Source organism: Enhydra lutris, unplaced genomic scaffold, assembly GCF_002288905.1.
Source record: "Enhydra lutris kenyoni isolate GAN:26980312 unplaced genomic scaffold, ASM228890v2 scaffoldscaffold95, whole genome shotgun sequence".
In the NCBI taxonomy this organism is placed as follows: Eukaryota; Metazoa; Chordata; class Mammalia; order Carnivora; family Mustelidae; genus Enhydra; species Enhydra lutris.
In genome coordinates, this window is record NW_019154179.1 from 892,308 (window position 1) to 912,013 (window position 19,706).

General features: G+C 38.0%; 1 pseudogene; it reads right to left on the bottom strand.

Annotated features, from left to right (window-relative positions):
* Window positions 1-11,607: 11,607 nt before the first annotated feature.
* Window positions 11,608-12,441, bottom strand: LOC111139103 (annotated as a pseudogene).
* Between the last annotated feature and the right edge of the window lie 7,265 nt (window positions 12,442-19,706).

The window sequence follows — 19,706 nt, forward strand, 5'->3', positions numbered from 1 at the left end:
GGAAACAGTAAAAGGAGAGGGAGAAGCAGGCTCCCCAGTGAGAAGGGAACCTGAGGCAGGACTCAATCTCAGGACCCTGGGATTACAACCTGAGCTGAAGGCAGACCCTTAACCATCTGAGCCACATAGGCGCCCGTTATTCGTTCTTCATTGATTTTTTTTTTAAGTCTTTTAATTTTCATCTTTACAGATACATTTTTTTTTTTAAGATTTTATTTATTTGACAGAGAGAGGATTACAAGTAGGCAGAGAGGCAGGCAGAGGGAGAGTGAGAAGCAGGCCTTCCGCTGAGCAGAGAGCCCGACACAGGGCTCAATCCCAGGACCCTGAGATCATGACCCAAGCCGAAGGCAGAGGCTTTAACCCACTGAGCCACCCAGGTGCCCCTGGATACATTCTTTTTTTTTTTTTTCTTTTGAGATTTTTTAAATTTATTTATTGGAGAGACAGAGAGGAGAGAGCACAAGCAGGGAGTGTGGCAGGCAGAGGAAGAGGAAGAAGCAGACCCCCCACTAAGCAAGGAATCTGATGCAGGACTCAATCCCAGGACCCTGGGATCATGGCAAAAGGCAGATGCCTAACTGACTGAGCTACCCAGACACCCTTTACAGTTACATCCTATCCTTTCATTGTATTTAATTTTATTTTTGTACATATATAAGTTTTACTTTCTTTACAATTTTGGGATCTAGTTCTTTAACAAACACACCAAAATACACACAAGATCCAGTGTATTGCTCTGGTCTATTCACCTGTCTGTTTATATTTTCTCTCTCTTTTCTTTCCTCAATTTTCTTTTTGGTTTAGGGTCTTTTCTGATTTTGTTTAGTGTGTATTTCTCTGGGGTCATTGCAATTTTAGTACTTCTATTCTCTGGACAGAGTGACAAGATAGAGAAACTAAGATCAAAGAACAGAAGAGGCAGTCCTGACTGCCAGGGACCTAATCAGTATAGATATAACTAAGATGTCAGAACTACAGTTCAGAGTAACGATTATAAAGATACTAGCTGCACTTGAAAAAAGCATAGATGACACAAGAGAATCCCTTTCTGGAGAAATAAAAGAACTAAAATCTAATCAAATCAAAAATAAAAAAGGTTATTAATGAGATGCAATAAGAAATGAAGGCTCTGCTAGGATAAATTAGGCAGAAGAGAGAATTAGTGATACAGAAGACAAAATGATAGAGAATAAAGCAGCTGAGAAAAAGAGAGATAAACAACTATTAGATCATGAGGGGAGGATTTGAGAGATCAGCAATACCATAAAGCAAAATAATATAAATTAATTGGGATCCCAGAAAAAGAGGAAACCAAGAAAGAAGGGCAAAAGGTATATTAGAGCAAATTATAGTGGAGAACTTCCCTAAGCTGGGGAAGGAAACGGGCATTCAAGTTCAGGAGGCACAGAGAAGCCCCCTCAAAATCAATAAACATAGATCAACACCTTGACATATAATAGTGAAGCTATTATTACATGTCAAAGAAACAAAGAAAAAAATCCTGAAAGCAGCTCGGGACAAGAGGTCTGTAATCTACAAGGATAGAAACATGAGACTGGCAGAAGACCTATCCACAGAGACCTGGCAGGCCAGAAAGGACTGGCATGATATATTCAGGGAGCTAAATGTGAAAAATATACAGCCAAGTATACTTTATCCAGTAAGGCTGTCATTCAATAGAAGGAGAGATAAAGAGCTTCCAGAATAAACAGAAAATAGAAGAATTTCTGATCACCAAACCAGCCCTTCAAGAAATAAAGGGGATCCCGTAAGTGAACAGAGAACCCAAAAGTAACATAAACCAGAAAGGAACAGAGACAATATAAAGAAAACAGTCACTTTACAATGGCACTAAATTCATATTTTTCAATAATTACTCTGAATGTAAGTGGGCTAAATACCCCAGTCAAAAGACACAGGGTACCAGACTGGATAAAAAAGCAAGACCCATTGATATGGTGTCTGCAAGAGATTTAGGTCCAAAGTTTAGGTCCAAAGACATCTCCAGACTGAAAGTGCAGGGGTGGAAATCCATTTATCATACTAATGAACATTAAAAGAAAGCTGGGATAGCAATCCTTATATCAACCAAATTAGATTTTAAACCAAAGACTGTAATAAGAAATGAGAAAGGATACTATATCATACTTAAAAGGGTCTATCCAACAAGAATATCTAACAATTATAAAAATTTATGCCCCTAACATGGGAGCAGCCAAATAAATAAACCAATTAATAACAAAGTTAAAGAAACACAATAATAATATACTAACAGTAGGGTACTTCAAGACCCCACTCACTGAAATGGACAGATCATCTAAGCAGAAGATCAACAAAGAAATAAGGACTTTGAATTACACACTGGACCAGATGGACTTCACATATATCCAGAGTATTCCATCCTAAAGCACAGATCATATCTTCCTCTCAAGTGCACATGGAACATTCTCCAGAATAGATCACATCCTGGGTCACAAATAGGTCTCAACCAGTACCAAAAGACTGGGATCAGTCCCTGAATATTTTCAGACTTCAATGCATTGAAACTGGAACTCAATCACAAGAGGAAATTTGGAAAGAACTAAAATACCTGGAGACTAAAGAACATCCTAGTAAAGAATGAATGGTTCAATCAAAAAATTAAATAAGAATTAAAAAAAGCCATGAAAACAAATGAACATGGAAACACAACTGTTCAAAACCTCTGCAGTGCAACAAAGGTGGTCCTAAGAGGGATATAGCAAACAAGCCTTTCTCAAGAAACGAGCAAAGTCTCAAATACACAACCCAACCTTACACTTAAAGGAGCAGGAGAAAGAACAGCAAATAAAGCCTAAACCCAATAGGAGAAGAGATTAATAAAGATTAAAACAGAAACTAGTCAACAGAAACCAAAAGAACAGTAGAACAGACTAATGAAACTAGGAGCTGGTTCTTCGAATTAGTAACATCAGTACACTTTTAGCCAGACTTATGAAAAAAAAAAAAGGGAAAGGACCCCAAAACATAAACTCATGAATGAAAGAGAGATCACAACCAACATGAATGAAATACAAACAATTATATGAAAATATTATGAGCAACTAATGCCAACAAATTAGGCTCTCTGGAAGAAATGGATATATTCCTAGAGATGTATAAACTACCAAAACTGAAACAGGAAGAAATAAAAAATGTGAACAGACTATAACCAGCAAGGAACTTGAAACAGTAATCAAAAGTCTCCTCATAAACAAGAGTCCAGGGCCAGATGACTTCCCAGGGGAATTCTACCAAGCATTTAAAGAAGACTTAATTACCTATTCTTCTGAAGCTGTTTCAAAATACAGAAATGGAAGGAAAACTTCCAAACTCGTTCTATGAAGCCAACATTACCTTGATCCCAAAAACCAGACAAAGACCCCACCAAAAAGAAGAATTACAAATCAATATCCCTGATGAACATGGATGTCAAAATTCTCACCAAGATACTAGTTAATAGGATCCAACAGTACATTAAAAGGATTATTCACCATGATCAAGTGGGATTCATTCCTGGGCTGCAAGGGTGACTTAACATTTGCAAATTAATCAATGTGATATACCACATTAATAAAATCAAGGACAGAAACCATATGATCCTCTCAATAGATGCAGAAAAAGTGTCTGACAAAGTACAGCATTCTTCTTTTGAATAAAACTCTTCACTGGGCACCTGGGTGGCTCATTCGGTTAACCATCTGCCTTTGGTCATGATCCCAGGGTTCTGGAATCAAGCCCCACATTGGGCTCCTTGCTTGACAGGGAGCTTGCTTCTCCCTCTTCCTCTCCCTCTGCCTGCCTGCTTGTGCTGTCAAATAAATAAATAAAATTTAAAAAAAGAAAAAAAAAAAAACTCTTCACAGATAGGAATAGAGGGAACATACCTCAATATCATAAACGCCACAGATGAAAAGCCCACAACATATATTCTCAACGGGGAAAAACTGAGAGCTTTCCCCCTAAGGTCAGGAACTTCAGATGTCCACTCTTACCACCGTTGTTCAACAAAATACTACAAAATACAACAAAAAGAAATAAAAGGCATCCGAATCGGCAAAGAAGTCAAGCTCTCATTCTTTGCAAATGACATGATACTCTATGTGGAAAACCTAAAAGACTCCACCCCAAAATTGCCAGAATTCATACAGGAATTCAGGAAAGTGCCAGGATATAAAATCAATGCACAGGGGTGCCTGGGTGGCTCAGCGGGTTAAAGCCTCTACCTTCGGCTCAGGTCATGATCCCAGGATGGAGCCTACAGCAGGCTCTCTGCTCAGCAGGGAACATGCTTCCCGCTCTCTCTGCCTGCCTCTCTGCCTACTTGTGGTCTCTGACTGTCAAATAAATAAATAAAATCTTAAAAAAAAAAATCAATGCACAGAAATCAGTTGCATTTCTATACACTAATAGTGGGACAGAAGACAGAGAAATTTAGGAGTCAATTCCATTACAATTGCACCAAAACCCAAAAGACACCTAGGAATAAACCTAACCAAAGAAGCAAAGAATCTGTACTCAGAGAACTATAGTACACTAATGAAAGAAATTGAGGAAGACACAAAGAAATGGAAAGACATTCCATGCTCATAGATCGGAAGAACAAATATTCTGAAAATGTCCGTGCTACCTAAAGCAATCTATACATTCAGTGCACTCCCTATCAAAATACCATCAATTTTTTTTCACAGAAATGGAACAAATAATCCTAAACTTTGTATGGAACCAGAAAAGACCCCTAATAGCCAGAAGAATGTTGAAAAAGAAAAGCAAAGCTGGTGGCATCACAATTCCAGACTTCAAGCATCAAGTATCATGTAGCATGAAGCATCAACTTCAAGCATACAACTTCAAAGTTGTAACCATCAAGACAGTATGGTCCTGGCACAAAAACAGACATACAGATCAATGGAACAGAACAGAGAGCCCAGAAACAGACCCTCAACTCTAAGGTTTACTAATCATAGACAAAGCAGGAAAGAATGTCCAATGGAAAAAAGATAGTCTCTTCAACAAATGGTATTGGACAGCCTCATGCAGAAGAATGAAACTGGACCATTTCCTTATACCACACACAAAAATGGACTCGAAATGGATGAAAGACCTCACATTTAGACGGGAATCCATCAAAATCCTTGAGAACACAAGTAGCAACCTCTTCAACCTCAGCCGCAGCAAATTCTTCCTAGAAACATCGCCAAAGGCAAAGGAAGCAAGGCCAAAAATGAACTATTGGGGGGCGCCTGGGTGGCTCGGTGGGTTGGGCCGCTGCCTTTGGCTCAAGTCATGATCTCGGGGTCCTGGGATCGAGCCCCGCGTCGGGCTCTCTGCTCAGCAGGGAGCCTGCTTCCTCCTCTCTCTCTGCCTGCCTCTCTGCCTACCTGTGATCTCTGTCTGTCAAATAAATAAATAAAATCTTTAAAAAAAAAAATGAACTATTGGGACTTCATCAAGATCAAAAGCTTTCGCACAGTAAAGGAAACAGTCAACAAAACCAAAAGACAACCAACAGTCTGGGAGAAGATATTTGCAAATGACATATCAGATAAAGGGCTAGTATTCAAAATGTATAAAGAACTTCTCAAACTCAACACCCAAAGAACAAAGAATCCAAACAAAGAAATGGGCAGAAGACATGAACAGATAGTTCTGTGAATAAGACCTACAAATGGCCAACAGACACATGAAAAAATGCTCAACACTCGACATCAGGGAAATACAAATCAATACCACAATGAGATACCACCTGACACTAATCAGAATGGCTAAAATTAACAAACCAGGAAACACCAGATGTTGGTGACAATGTGGAGAAAGGGAAACCCTCTTATACTGTTGGTGGGAATACAAGCTGATGCAGCCACTCTGGAAAACAGTATGGAGGTTCCTCAGAAAGCCGAAAACAGAGCTACCCTATGACCAAGCAACTGCACTACTAGGTATTTACCCCAAAGATACGAAAGTAGTGATCCAAAGGAGCATGTGCACCCCAATGTTTATAGCAGCAACGTCTATAATAACCAAACTATGGAAAGAGCCCAGATGTCCACAGACAGATGAATAGATAAAGAGGATGGTGTATGTGTGTGTGTACATACACACACTCAATGGAATACTAATCAGCCATCAAAATAAATGAAATCTTGCCATTTGCAACAATATGGATAGAACTAGAGGGTATTATGCTAAGTGAAATAAATCAATCAGAGAAAGACAATTATCATATGATCTCACTCATATGTGGAATTTAAGAAACAAAACAGAATCACAGGGGAAGGAAAAATAAAATAAGACAAAATTAGAGAGGGAGAAAAACCATAAGAGACTCCTAGTCATAGGAAACAAACTGAAGGTTGCTGGAGGGGGGGGTGTAGGAGATGGGGTAACTGGGTGATGGATATTAAGGAGGGCACATGATGCAATGAACACTGGGTGGTATTATATAAGACTGATGAATCACTGAGCTCAACCTCTGATACTAATAATACACTACATGTTAATTAACTAAATTTAAATTAAAAATATACAGATAAAAAGCAACAAGGAAGTCACAAGGAGGAATGAAAGACTTTAAAAATTTTTTCAAAAAGTTGTCAACATTCATATCTTTATAGTACAGAGGTGTACCTAAAGCAATCTATACATTTAATAAAATAAGGAGAGAGTATTAACATGAAATAAGGAGAGAGTATTAACAAAATGAACATGCAGAGGATGATCTTGGAAATTAAACACATAACACTAGAAATAAACTCAACAGAAAAGAAAATTTAAAGTTGAAAAAAATGTCTCAAAAGTAGAGCAAAAAGACATGTGATGGAAAACAGGAGAAAGATAAGAAAGATTATCAGTCCTAGAAGCCAAATTCCAAATAAAGGGGTTCCAAAGAAAATGGAAGGGAGGATACAGTGAATACAGATTTTCTTAGAACTAAAAAACAAGAGTCTCCAAACTGAAAGGGCAAGCCAAGTGCTCAACACAATGGATGAAAAGAGCATCACTGTACATTATGGCATATCATCAGATAATTATAAAAGCTCTAGAAGGTAGAAGGAAATGGAACAATGCCTCCATAATTCTGAAGGAAAATTATTTTTAATGTGAAATTTTATGCCCATCAAACTATCAATATCAAGCGTAACTAGAATCACAACACATTCAATAGGCAGTGACCAGAAAATACTTCACCATCCACACACCCTTTTCAGAAGATATTAGAGTATATCAACCACCAAACCCAGGGAATAAACCTAGAAAGAGAAACAAGAAGACATAAAATCAGGGAAAGGGTAGAAGAATGGTTGATAATGAAGGAAAATCCTACAATAACTGAAAAAAATTTTTAAACAAAAAGAGGCTTTTTGGGGGCGCCTGGGTGGCTCAGTGGTTAAAGCCTCTGCCTTCGGCTCAGGTCATGATCTCAGGGTCCTGGGATCGAGTCCCGCATCGGGCTCTCTGCTCAGCAGGGAGCCTGCCTCCTCCTCCTGTCTCTCTCTCTGCCTCCCTCTCTGCCTACTTGTGATCTGTCTGTCAAATAAATTAAAAAAAAAAAAAAAAAAAAAAAGAGGCTTTTTGTATGTGCTCAGATCTCCTTCTCAAAATACAGAATTTTATGTAAATGCTGAAAGAGTTTACAAAACCTCCACAAACTCTTATATTGCGGGGCGGGGGGGGGGGAAGGAAAGCAGAAAGAAGGGGGAGACAAAAACAACAGCAGTCATTGTGGTATACCAGTCTTCCATACTGTTAGAAAAAGCCAGTTCTGATCAGCTCTGTGCTTCCAGTTACCAACTTTAGGTTAAAACAGAATACTTGACAATGGCTGGCTTCAGTTCTTCGGGTCAGAAAATGTTTAACAGAAATTAAAGAACAAATGTAAATAAGGAAGACTCAACTGCCTTCTTTTAATAAATTTTGCCTCTTTTTAATCACGGATTAAAGAGAGTTTAGTAATAGTCATTCAACTATTTTACTACCCAATTTAAAGGCTTCCTCAATAGTCCATTGGAAAAATTCAGGAAAGGTAAATGGAATTTTAAAAATATGGTCACCAGGGGCACCTGGGTGGCTTAATAGGTTAAGCATCTGACTCTTGCTTTCAGCTCAGGTCACAATCTCAAAGGTTGTGGGATCAAGTCCTACATCAGGTTCCTTGTTCAGCAGGGAGTCTGCTTGAAAGATTCTCTTCCTCTGCCTCTCGCCCTGCTCCTGCATTCTCTCTCTCAAAATAAATGAATCTTTAAAATAAATGATTCACCAATAAACAAGCAAACAAAAACAAAACAATCACATCCACTCCTAGAACTATCTCACCCATTCAAAAGAGCCTCTAGCAGACTCCTGTATACTCTTATTCATTCAAAGAGCCTCCAGTGGACTCCTGTATACTCTTATATTTGACACCCCCCAAAAAAGAAAATAAGATTTCATAAGAAATCAAAGCACAGAACGTAGTTCTAGAAAATACTGAATTGCCTAACTGATACTTCACCAGTAATCACACTAATTGGAAAATGAGGAGAAAAACAAATTGAAGTAGTGCAGGTTTACTGAAAGAGAAATTCACAAGAAATATGCTCAAAATTATTTAGATTAAAATTCTTTCCTTAAACACAGCATTTTAAATGGTCCACCTGATATGATTCTAAAATATCAACTATTTACTTTTTAATTGACTAATGCAATTGGATTCCTTTAACAGCTAATTTTTGCCAAATTTAATTCTAAGAAAACTCATTTAAGTTAAAAGAGCATAAAGAATAAAATACTGTATTTCTGGATTCCTACAATTCAAAAGGAACAGAATCAATTTTTTTCAGGATGTGAATAAACATGCCATACTTCAGGTTAAAAGCATATTCTATTCCAAAATGAGCAGTGAAAATAAGCTCGAAAAGAAATGACTTCCTAGCCTTGAATTCAGTGGGATTAATATTAATGACAATCCCACTTATTTCAAAGGCATGTCCCAGAATGTTTATATTTTGAAAAATGGCTCTGGAATGTCATCTTCAGTAAATTTTAAATTGTTTAATCTGAGGTTTTGCTAGATTTTTAACAGCTGCACTTGTGTTTATAACTATAATAAGATCTTTACAGCATGGCACTCCTTTACACATTTTTTAGATCTGGTTGGTAGAAACATGTTGTACTGATCAATGGAGAAATGAGTTTGGTATCTCTCAATAGCTACAAATTTGGTCAGAATAAAGTTTTGTTTTGGATTAACATTGTACAACAAATGCATCATAGACCTTTAGAAGTTTTACGGTATTGGTTACAGAAGGATAGGACATTCATATACAAACATTTGGAAAATGACTCAATTTGTGTTTGTGGAATTCAAATTTTGTTTAGGGAGAAGATATGCATATCGAATACACTGTGGATTCAATTTGTTTGCTGGCATTCACGGAGGGTCTCAGGGCAAGTTACCAAGCAGAAACTGATTAGGCAGTATTCAAAAACCTACATTTCTTCTAATACCTTTATTTACATAGTAGAAAAATGCAACAAAAAAGCCTGCCAAAGACTTGCTTAAGAATGTTTCAACAGGGAGCATCAGCAGTCCTTGGCCATGGGGCTGCTGGTGCAATGAAAAGAGCACCAGACCAGAGTCAGTTTCGGGGGTAACAGTCAACAGCTTTGCCACTAACCTAAGTTTCTTCCTCTGTAAATATTTCAAAGAGAAGTTATTATTGAAGGTGAAGGTTTTCTGCTAAAATAAGTTGAGTCTGGGCAACCAGAAATGCCCAGCTCTTTTAGAAACTGAAAAGATTATCATCCCATAATAATTAAGACATATTTAAAAGTTGCACAAACAGAAGTAGCCCCAAAAGTTCTTCAGCACTATCCTCTTTGGGCTATCTCTCAGGAACTCCTAATCCTGGTCAAAACTAATTTCTTGAAAAGCTTTCACTCTATTTTTCCTCCATTTTAAATGCTTCTCTTACCTTGGCACATGTGGTTACTGTGAGGATCACATTCAATCTATATGAGAATAACTTGGAAAGTGCAAAATACATTTAATGGGGCTTATGACCTAAGTGCTGCTACAAATAAACCAGGAAAACAAAAGAAGTTTCAAAAAAAAAAATCCATGCTTATAAAATCGATTATTTTTTTTTTAATCAGTAGGACCAAAGCTCTGATTTCTAAAGGATACACAACATATTATTGTTCAGGAATAATAATAAACTTTTTTCTATAAGCATGAAACTTCAAACTCACCAGAGAACAAAGAATACTGTAGTACTTTCCATAAGAAGTATGAGAAATTTGTTCAGAATTGCCCATTTTTCCCCCTAGGTATTACTTTGACAACTAAATGCGTTTCAAAATGATTCAAGTGTTACTAAATTACTTTAGACAAAGGTCATAAATTCAAATGTCCAGAATGGATAAGTTAAATGAGTAAAGTAATCAAAAGGGCTTAAGGCTACTGGAAGACAAACCACCATCCAAAGACAGGCAGAACTTAGCTCCTGCCAGCTGCTGCCAAAGGAGAAGTCAGAGTTAGTTGTTGTCCTACTGCCTTAATAAAACTCAGAATATATGGATTTTTAAAGGTGAAACTGCTTAGTGTTTAAATGTTAATGAATGATCAAAAAATTTTAAACATCATGCAAGCCATACAAAACTTAACTGCAAAGCAGATCTGTTCTCTGCTTTATTATCTCTACCATGTTTGTTTTGCATGGATGTATTTAAAATACCTTTACAAGGTAGAAAAAAAGTTGGTGACTTTTTTTAATGCTTCAATTATACTACGACTCATGTCGATATATTCAACAGAGTTCATTTTTTTCTTTTTTTCTTGAAGTAAAACTTATTTCCACTGTGGTCTTCATCATTTCATCCCTTCAACTAATTTTGGGCTTCGTTTACTATTCTTTTTCAAATTCCTTTAAGTGAAAAGTTAGATTGTTTGATAATTTTCCTTTTTCTTGATGTGGACTATATCGCTATAAACTTCCCTTTTAAAACTGCTTTTGCTGTATCCCATAGATTTTACAATGTTCTCTTTCCATTTTTATTTGTTTCAAGGTATTTTTTCATTTCTGCCATTTTGATTTCTTTGTTGAGCTAATGGTTGTTCAGTAGCATACTGTTTAATCACCAAATTTTGGTGTTTTTTCCTTTTTTTTCTTGTAATTGATTTCTAGTTTTATACCATTGTGGTCAGAAAAGATGCTTCATATGATGCCAGTCTTCCTAAATTTTGACATTTGTTTTGTGACCTAAGATGTGATATACCCTGAGAATGTTCCATGTGCTCTTGAGAAAATGTGTATCCTGTTGCTTTAGATGAATGCTCTGCATGCAAGTATTAAGTTCCTCTGGCCTAATGTGTCATTTAAGGCCAATGTTTCCTTATTGATTTTTGGGGGGTCTGGATAATCTATGCATGAAGTCTGTTAATATTTGCTTTATATTTGTAGGTACTCCTATGTTGAGTGCACAAATATTTAAAAGTTATATCTTCTTAAACTGATCCCTTTGTCATTACGTAATGCCATTTCTCCCCCATTTGAGAGCAGTCATTTATTAATTGGCCAGATTACAAAAATAGTCATGGTAGATACCTTAGTTCATCCTTCTAATAACCCTATTGAGTTGGTCTTCTCTGTTGCCAGCATCTCCATCTTCTACACAATGGGTGGTCTTTTTCTTCATTTCCCCTCATGAAGAAGATAATTTGAAGGGCCATAAAAAGTTGTTTGCTTCTCTGAAATGTTTTCCAACAGTATAGACTTCGTGAATCAGATCCTCCGTGCAGATGATGCCATATTTACCAAGAGACTGGGCAATCAATGTGTTATCTGTCAGGGCAATTCACTTCTTGTTGATTTTGCCGTAACTTCGCTTGTAGATCAATTCATTCACCAACTTCATAGCATGGTACACCCATGCTATGTATGGTCCACAATCCTTAGCTTGTTAACTGAAGCCTTGTTGAGCTTAACAAAGGTGCCATTGAAGATCTGACAAAGAAACTGCAACACTTTCCGAACCTTTGGGCTCACACCATCGATACCTCTGATCCTAAAGACAAACGCCAATTTGGGTTCTGCAGGTACACAGAAGTTGTCAGCTTTTCTTGCCATCCTCACCATTCAAATCTCAGTTCTGTACATCTGCCTATATTCTTTGTGCTAATATTTAGTTTGATCATAGATAAGCTTCCTCTTCCCCTTTCGAAGCATCTTTTGAGCAAACTTCTTCCTCAGACACTTGATCTTCAACTCTGCAAAATTCCTTCGCTTCTCTTTAAGGGTTTCTGGCACAGCAGGAACCTTCTTTTTCTTCTCTTCTGCACGCTTCATGGTTCCAGCTGGAAAAGAGCTGTAATGCCCTTCTTTTTCCTTTATTACAGTTTGTTTTAAAATGTTCTTTTTCTGATATAAAGTATAGCTACAGCAGCTTTCTTCTTGTTTTTATTTACATGGACTTTCTCCATCCCTTTACCTTCAGTCTGTGTACGTGTTTAGACGTGAAGTGAGTCTTTTAAAAAAATATATACAGATGAGTCTTGTTGGGTTTTTTTTTAAATGCATTTAGCCACTCTACACCTTTTGATTGGAGAATATAATCCATCTTTGGAGAATATAATCCATCTACATTTAAGGTAATTATTGATACATATGCACTTAATACCATTTTGTTAACTGTTTTCTGGCTGTTGTTTTATAGTTCCTCTCTTTTTCTTTTTCTTTCTTCTTCTCTTCCCATGCAGTTTGATGAATTTCCATAGCGTTATATTTACATTCATTTCTCATTATCTTTTGTACATATATATAAAGGTTTTTGCTTTCTGGTTACCATAAAGTTCACATATAACAGCCTATACATATAACAGTCTATTTTATGTTGGTAGCAACTTAAGTTTGAACGCATTCTAAAAACTCTCATTTTCACTATTCCCCCCCCCAACATTTTGTGTTTTCTTTTTCTTTTTTTTTAAGATTTTATTTATTTATTTGACAGAGAGAGATCACAAGTAGGCAGACAGGCAGGCAGAGAGAGAGAGGAGGAAGCAGGCTCCCTGCTAAGCAGAGAGCCCCATGCGGGGCTCAATCCCAGGACCCTGGGATCATGACCTGAGCCGAAGGCAGAGGCTTTAACCCACTGAGCCACCCAGGCACCCCAACATTTTGTGTTTTCATATCTTCTTCTACATCTCTTTATTTTGTGTATCCAACATTTATTCATGATAAGAACTCTCAGCAATATAGGAAGGAAAGGTCTTCAACCTGATAAAGATCACTAATGAAAAACTTATATCTAACGTCATACCTTTGGTAAAGTTAGATGCTTTCCCCTTAACACCACAAACAAGTCAAGAATGTCCACTCTCCCCACTTCCATTCAGCAATGTACTGGAAGTTTTAGCCACCCACTCCCCTGCAAAAAAAAAAAAAAGAAAGAAAAAGTACCCAAATTCAAAGGGAAAAATAAAATTGTCTATATTGACAGATGACATGACAGTGTATGTAGAAAATTCTAAGGAATTCACAAAAAACCTGCTTGAAGTAATAAACGAGGTTGCATAATACTAGGTCAAATCAACTGTATTTGTATTTTCATATACTACTAACGAACAATCCAAAAATGAAATGCAAAAAACAATTCTATTCATAATAGCATCAAAAAGGAAACACTAAGAAATAAAATTAACAAAAGAAGGGCAAGACTTGTATAATGATAATTACAGAACAATGCTCTAAGACATTAAAGATCTAAACAAATGAAAAGACATTCCATATTCATGTTATTACATTTCTCCCCCAAAAGAGATCTAAGAGTCAATGCAGTTTCTATCAAAATCCACCACAGCAGGATTTTTGGGGGGAAAAAATGACAAAATGATACTAAAACTTAACATGGAAATATAAGGAACCCAGAATAGCCAAACCAATTTGAAAAAGGATAAAAGCACTGGAAGACTTCTATTACCCATTTTCAAAATTTACTATAAACCTTCCATAATTAAAATAGTGTGGTGCTGGTATAAAAATATAAATACAGGTCACTGAAACAGAAATGAGAGTCTAGTTATAATTATGGTCGACTGATTTTTTTTTTAAGATTTTATTTATTAAGAGAAGGGGGGGTACCTGGGTGGCTCAGTGGGTTAAAACCTCTGCCTTCGGCTCAAGTCATGATCTCAGGGTCCTGGGATCGAGCCCTGCATCAGGCTCTCTGCTTGGCAGAGAGCCTGCTTTCCTTCCTCTCTCTCTGCCTGCCTCTCTGCCTACTTGTAATCTCTGTCAAATGAATAAATAAAATCTCTTAAAAAAAAGAGAAAGAGAGAGCTTGTGTGCATGTGGGGGTTTGGGGAGCAGAGGGAGAGGGAGAGAGACTCAAGCAGACTCTGTGTTGAGCATGGAGCCTGACACAGGGCTTGATCTCTTGACCTGAGCCAAAACCAAGGGCTGGACACAACCAATTGAGCCATCTAGGCACCCCTATAGCAAATTGATTTTTGATAAAAGTAGGGAAAGGTCAGGTTTTTTTCAACAAATAGTGCTGGCACAACTGGATAAACACGTACAAAAAAGGTAAATTTGGATCCATATCTCATGCCACACATGAAAGTTTATGGAAATTAATCATAAACCCAAGATATGATGGAAAAAAAGAAAAAAATCATAAAATGGACTTCCTCAAAATTAAAACTTCTGTACTTCAAAAGATACCATGAAGAAAATGAAAAGACAAGTAACAGAATGAGAGAAATTATTTGCAAAACATGTGTCTGATAGTGGGCTCCTATTCAGAATCTACACAGAATGCTTACAACCCAGTAATAAGACAATCAACTGTGAAAAATGTGTTAAGGAAACCTACGTCAAGGGGCGCCTGGGTGGCTCAGTGGGTTAAGCTTCTGCCTTCGGCTCAGGTCGTGGTCTCAGGGTCCTGTGATCAAGCCCCACATTGGGCTCTCTACTCAGCAGGAAGCCTACTTCCCCTTCTCTCTCTGCCTGCCTCTCTGTCTACTCGTCATCTCTCTGTCAAATAAATAAATAAAATCTTAGGGGGAAAAAAAAAAAAGGAAACCTAACTCAAAATTGGAACTGGGAAGCCATGAAAGGAGGGCTTTCACATAGACCCATTTATTGCAGCTTGCTTGGTCCAGCAAGAAGAAAGATTTCCTCTCTGCACAACAAGCTACAGGCCCCCAACAACAGCAACCATCCTTAACTGTAGCCAATGAGAGGCTGTCATCACTTCACTCGCCTACAGCCAATGAGTAGCCACCAACATTGTGAACTCTCATATTCTTCCAATGAACTTTGTCCAAAAAGACCCCTCCAAATTCCTCCTTTCCTCTGTAAAAGGGTGTTCCTCTCCATAGTTCTCAGGATTTGCCTATCGTTCACCATAGTTTCCTTCTCTTGAATTGCGATTCCTCAGCTATTTCTAAATAAACTTGATTTTTTTTAAGATTTTTATTTTTTTTTAAGATTTTATTTATTTATTTGACAGGCAGAGATCACAAGTAGGCGGAGAGGCAGGCAGAGAGAGAGGAGGAAGCAGGTTCCCTGCTGAGCAGAGAGCCCGATGCGGGGCTCCATCCCAGGACCCTGAGATCATGACCTGAGCCAAAGGCAGAGGCTTAACCCACTGAGCCACCCAGGTGCCCCTAAACTTGATTTTGCTGGCTATTCACTTACATTTTTCTTTTAAAAAGGTTGACATTTCATGGTGTCAGAAGTGGAATCCAAAGGCAATGAACCCAAGAGGAACGAACAACCCCTAGAACCACATGTGGCACCCACTTGCACCCCTTATTGCTCTCTGCTTGATTTGTCTTCTTCCTTTCAGTCCAGAAAGTCTTCTCTCAGCTTCAAGCTTCCTCCTTTTTGTTGAGCTCTTGAATTTAATTGGCGATCTGTTTTCTTGAAGGTATAGTCCTTTTAGTGAAATTCATTTATATTCTGAACCTCTACTTTTGAAGTATGAGAAGATCCCAATCCTGTAAATTCTCTCAAGACAGTCCTCCTTCCGGGATGCCAGTCAGTTTTATGTTCAAAAACTACAGTCCCCCCTCTTGTGCATCCTTAACTAAGTGGGATAACTTACAACTCCAATGGCCATTGTGGAGAACCTTCAATCACCCAAACTTTTATTTTTCAGAACCAAATTAGAAGACCAGAGCTCTGAAATTAAACAGACTAAAAGGGATCCCTATCTTAATTGGTACCTGGAGGCTTTCAAATGTACCCAAAATACCTTCAGAGATACCCATCCTTTTCTCCTTAGTTTCTCTGGCCCTGTTCATTTATTGGGCCAAAGTTTCTTAGAAAAATATCATGCTGGGATTTTTCTTCCAAAAGGTAGAAATAATTCTAGAATTTGACAGCAGCAACCGAAATAGCAAACTGGATAAGACAAATGACCCTTCAACATTTCTTATTTGCTCCATCTCTGATATCAATATAGCTATTCCAAGGACACTAATCATTTGTCCCTAGTGGATCAGCTACCATCCTCTCTACTGCAAAATCCTCAACTGATATTTACAAGATCCATAGTGCACCTCCTGTTAAAGATCCAAACAGATTCTTCAAAATCTCTACCCAGAATTAACCAATACCCTATGAACAAAGAGGCCCTTCAAGGCATTAAGTCAATTACAGAAGTCTATTAGACCCGGGGCCTACTTATCCCCTGCACCAGGCACTGCAACACCATTTTAACTGTGAAGAAACCAAATGGCCACAGAGGGAAGCTCATCAGGACTCCTGAGCCATAAACAATATTGTCATTGCTTTGCCACTCTGTTGTCCCTAACCCCACCTTATTAGCCTCCATCCCTACTGAGAGCAAATTTTCTTCCATGGTTGATTGATGTAGTGTTTTCTTCAGTATCCCAGTAAATAAAATTAGTAAGTATATTTTTGCCTTTACTTGGGAAGAACAGCACTATAACCTGACCAATAATGCCCCAGAGTTTCATGGAAAGCCCTTATTTCTCACAAACCTTAAAGCCTGAGCCAGATGATACCAAATTCCCTGGAGACTCTACTTTAATAACGTATGTGGATGACTTACTTCTCTGCTCCTCTTCCCAAGCCTCCTCATAAGAAGATAACATGTTGCTAAAACTCCAAGCCAAAAAGGGATAGAAAGTCTCTTAAAAAATAATAATTTGTTCAAATTTAAATTTGATACTTAAAACATTTAACCTTAGAATAAGGACAGCTTCTAGATCACACAGGCTTGATGGCACCCTGAACTTCTCAAAGCCCAAACACTAAATATCAGCTATGAGGTTTTCTCAAGTTGACAGGCTATTGTTGCAACTGGATCCCAAACTTTTCCCTTATGGCCCAACCTTTGTAAAACTTGTTTAAAAACTTCTAACCTAGGAAGATTGCGATGACATGATTTTTCAGATCTTGAAAAACTTGGTTTAATAACCATCTCCTGGCCCTTGGACACCCCAATTATCAACGCCCTTTCTTGGCTATATACAAAAAATGGAATGCCCTTGGGATACTCACCCAAAAACATGAGGAGCACCACCAACCCACAGGATATTACAGTCAACAACTTAATCCTGTAGCCCAGGGATATCCCCCTTCCTCCGTGCGTGCTATACCTGCTACCTTCTTGTAAAGGCCACTGAAGGAACAATCATGGGATCCCCTTTAACCATCTTTGTGCCACATGCTGTCAAAGCTCTTCTTAACTCTCATCATACAGAACATCTTTCATTTAGCCATTTTACTTCCTATGAAATCATCCCATTAACTGCCCCTTGTATCACTCTTGTTCACTATAGTAACCTTAATCCTGCTAATCTTCTCCCTTCCTCTACTGATGAAAGCCCCCCACAACTACTAAATACTGACAAATCATCTGCTGCCCCACATGATGATTTACAGAAAACTTCAGGTAACACTTTTCATGGTTCACCAATGGTTCTTACCTGAAAGATGAAAATTGTAAATATTGTGCTGAGTATGCGATATCAACTTTTGAAATAATTGAAGCAGCACCTCTGCCTTTGGCTATTTCAGCCCATTAAGTCAAATTATATGCACTCTTTAGGGCTGTATCCTCAGCAAGGGTTTAGGATAACATTTTCACTACATGTTCACTAAGAATAGACCTGCCTTTGGAGTGGCTCAGGATTTTGGAATGTTATATAAACAACGTGGCTTTTTTACTTCCAGCAGAGATAAAACTGAAAACGGCCCTTACCTTTAGTAATTATTGGATGCTATATTCTTACCTGCTGCTTTGGCTAGTATTAAGGTCCAGGGGCATTCTAAGCTTGACTCTCTGAAAGGTAGAGGAAATCACCTCACTGACTTTTCCACAAAAAATCCTGTTCTCATAGGGTCCAAAAGTCAAACCTCTATTATGGTCCAAAGGAACTCACCTCCAAAGGGTAGCCTGGAGAGACTGACTAGAGACACCAACAATCAGCACCAGAAAAGGAAAAACAATATTGGCAATCAAATGGTGGCTGGTGTGATAAAAAGACAAATTTGTGTTTTGGGCCAAATAAAAACTCAATCCTGCCAGAAATTCTGTAATTCTAGTTCTTTCTCCCCTCCCCCCTCCTTTTTTTTAAAGATTTTTATAGCCCGACACAGGGCTCGATCCCAGGACCCTGGGATCATGACCGGAGCCTAAGGCAGAGGCTTTAACTCACTGAGCCACCCGGGTGCCCCTCTTTCTTCCCTTTTTAAATTAACATACAATAAACAACTAGTGTTATGTTCATTTCAGGTAACACAATGATTCAACACTATTATACATTCTTCAATATTCAATATAAGTATACCTCTTATTATTCTTTATTTATTTCACCCATCACTTCATCCACCTCTCCTCTGGCAACCACCAGTTTGTTCTCTGTATTTAGGAATCTGGGTTTTTTGCCTCTTTTTTCTGTTTGTTCATTTGTTTTTATTTCTTAAATTCCATGTAAGAGTAAAATCACATGTGTGTCTTTTTCTGTCTTATTTCACTGAGCATTATACCCTCTAGGTATATCCATGTTATTATAAATGGAAAGATCTCTTCTTTATGGCTGAGTAATATTCCTGTGTGTGTGTGTGTGTGTGTGTGTGTGTGTGTGTGTGTACACCACACCTTCATCCATTCACCTATCAATGGACATGCGTTATTTCTATATCTCGGCTATTGTAACTAATGCTGCAATAAACATAGGGTGTATATATCTTTTCAAAATATATATGCTTTCATTTTCTTTGGGTAAATAGCAGCAGTGCGATTACTGAATCATGATAATTCTATTTTTAATATTTCGAGGGGTACCTGGGTGGCTCAGTCATTAAGTGGCTACCTTTGGCTCAGGTCATGATCCCAGGGTCCTAGGACAGAGTCCCGGACCAGGCTTCCTGCTTAGCGGACAGCCTGCTTTTCCCTCTCCCACTCCCCCTGCTTGTGTTCCCTCTCTCGCTGTGTCTCTCATTATCAAATAAATAAATATTAAAAAAAATTTTTTTGAAGGAAACTCCATACTGTTTTTCACAATGGTTACACCAATCTGCATACCCATCAACAGTGCACAAGAGTTCCTTTTCCTCCACAACCTCACCAACACTTGTTATTTCCTGTGTTTTTTATTTTATCCATCTGACAGGTGTAAGGTGATATCCCAGGGAGGGTTTGATCGGCATTTCCTTGATGGCTAGTGATGT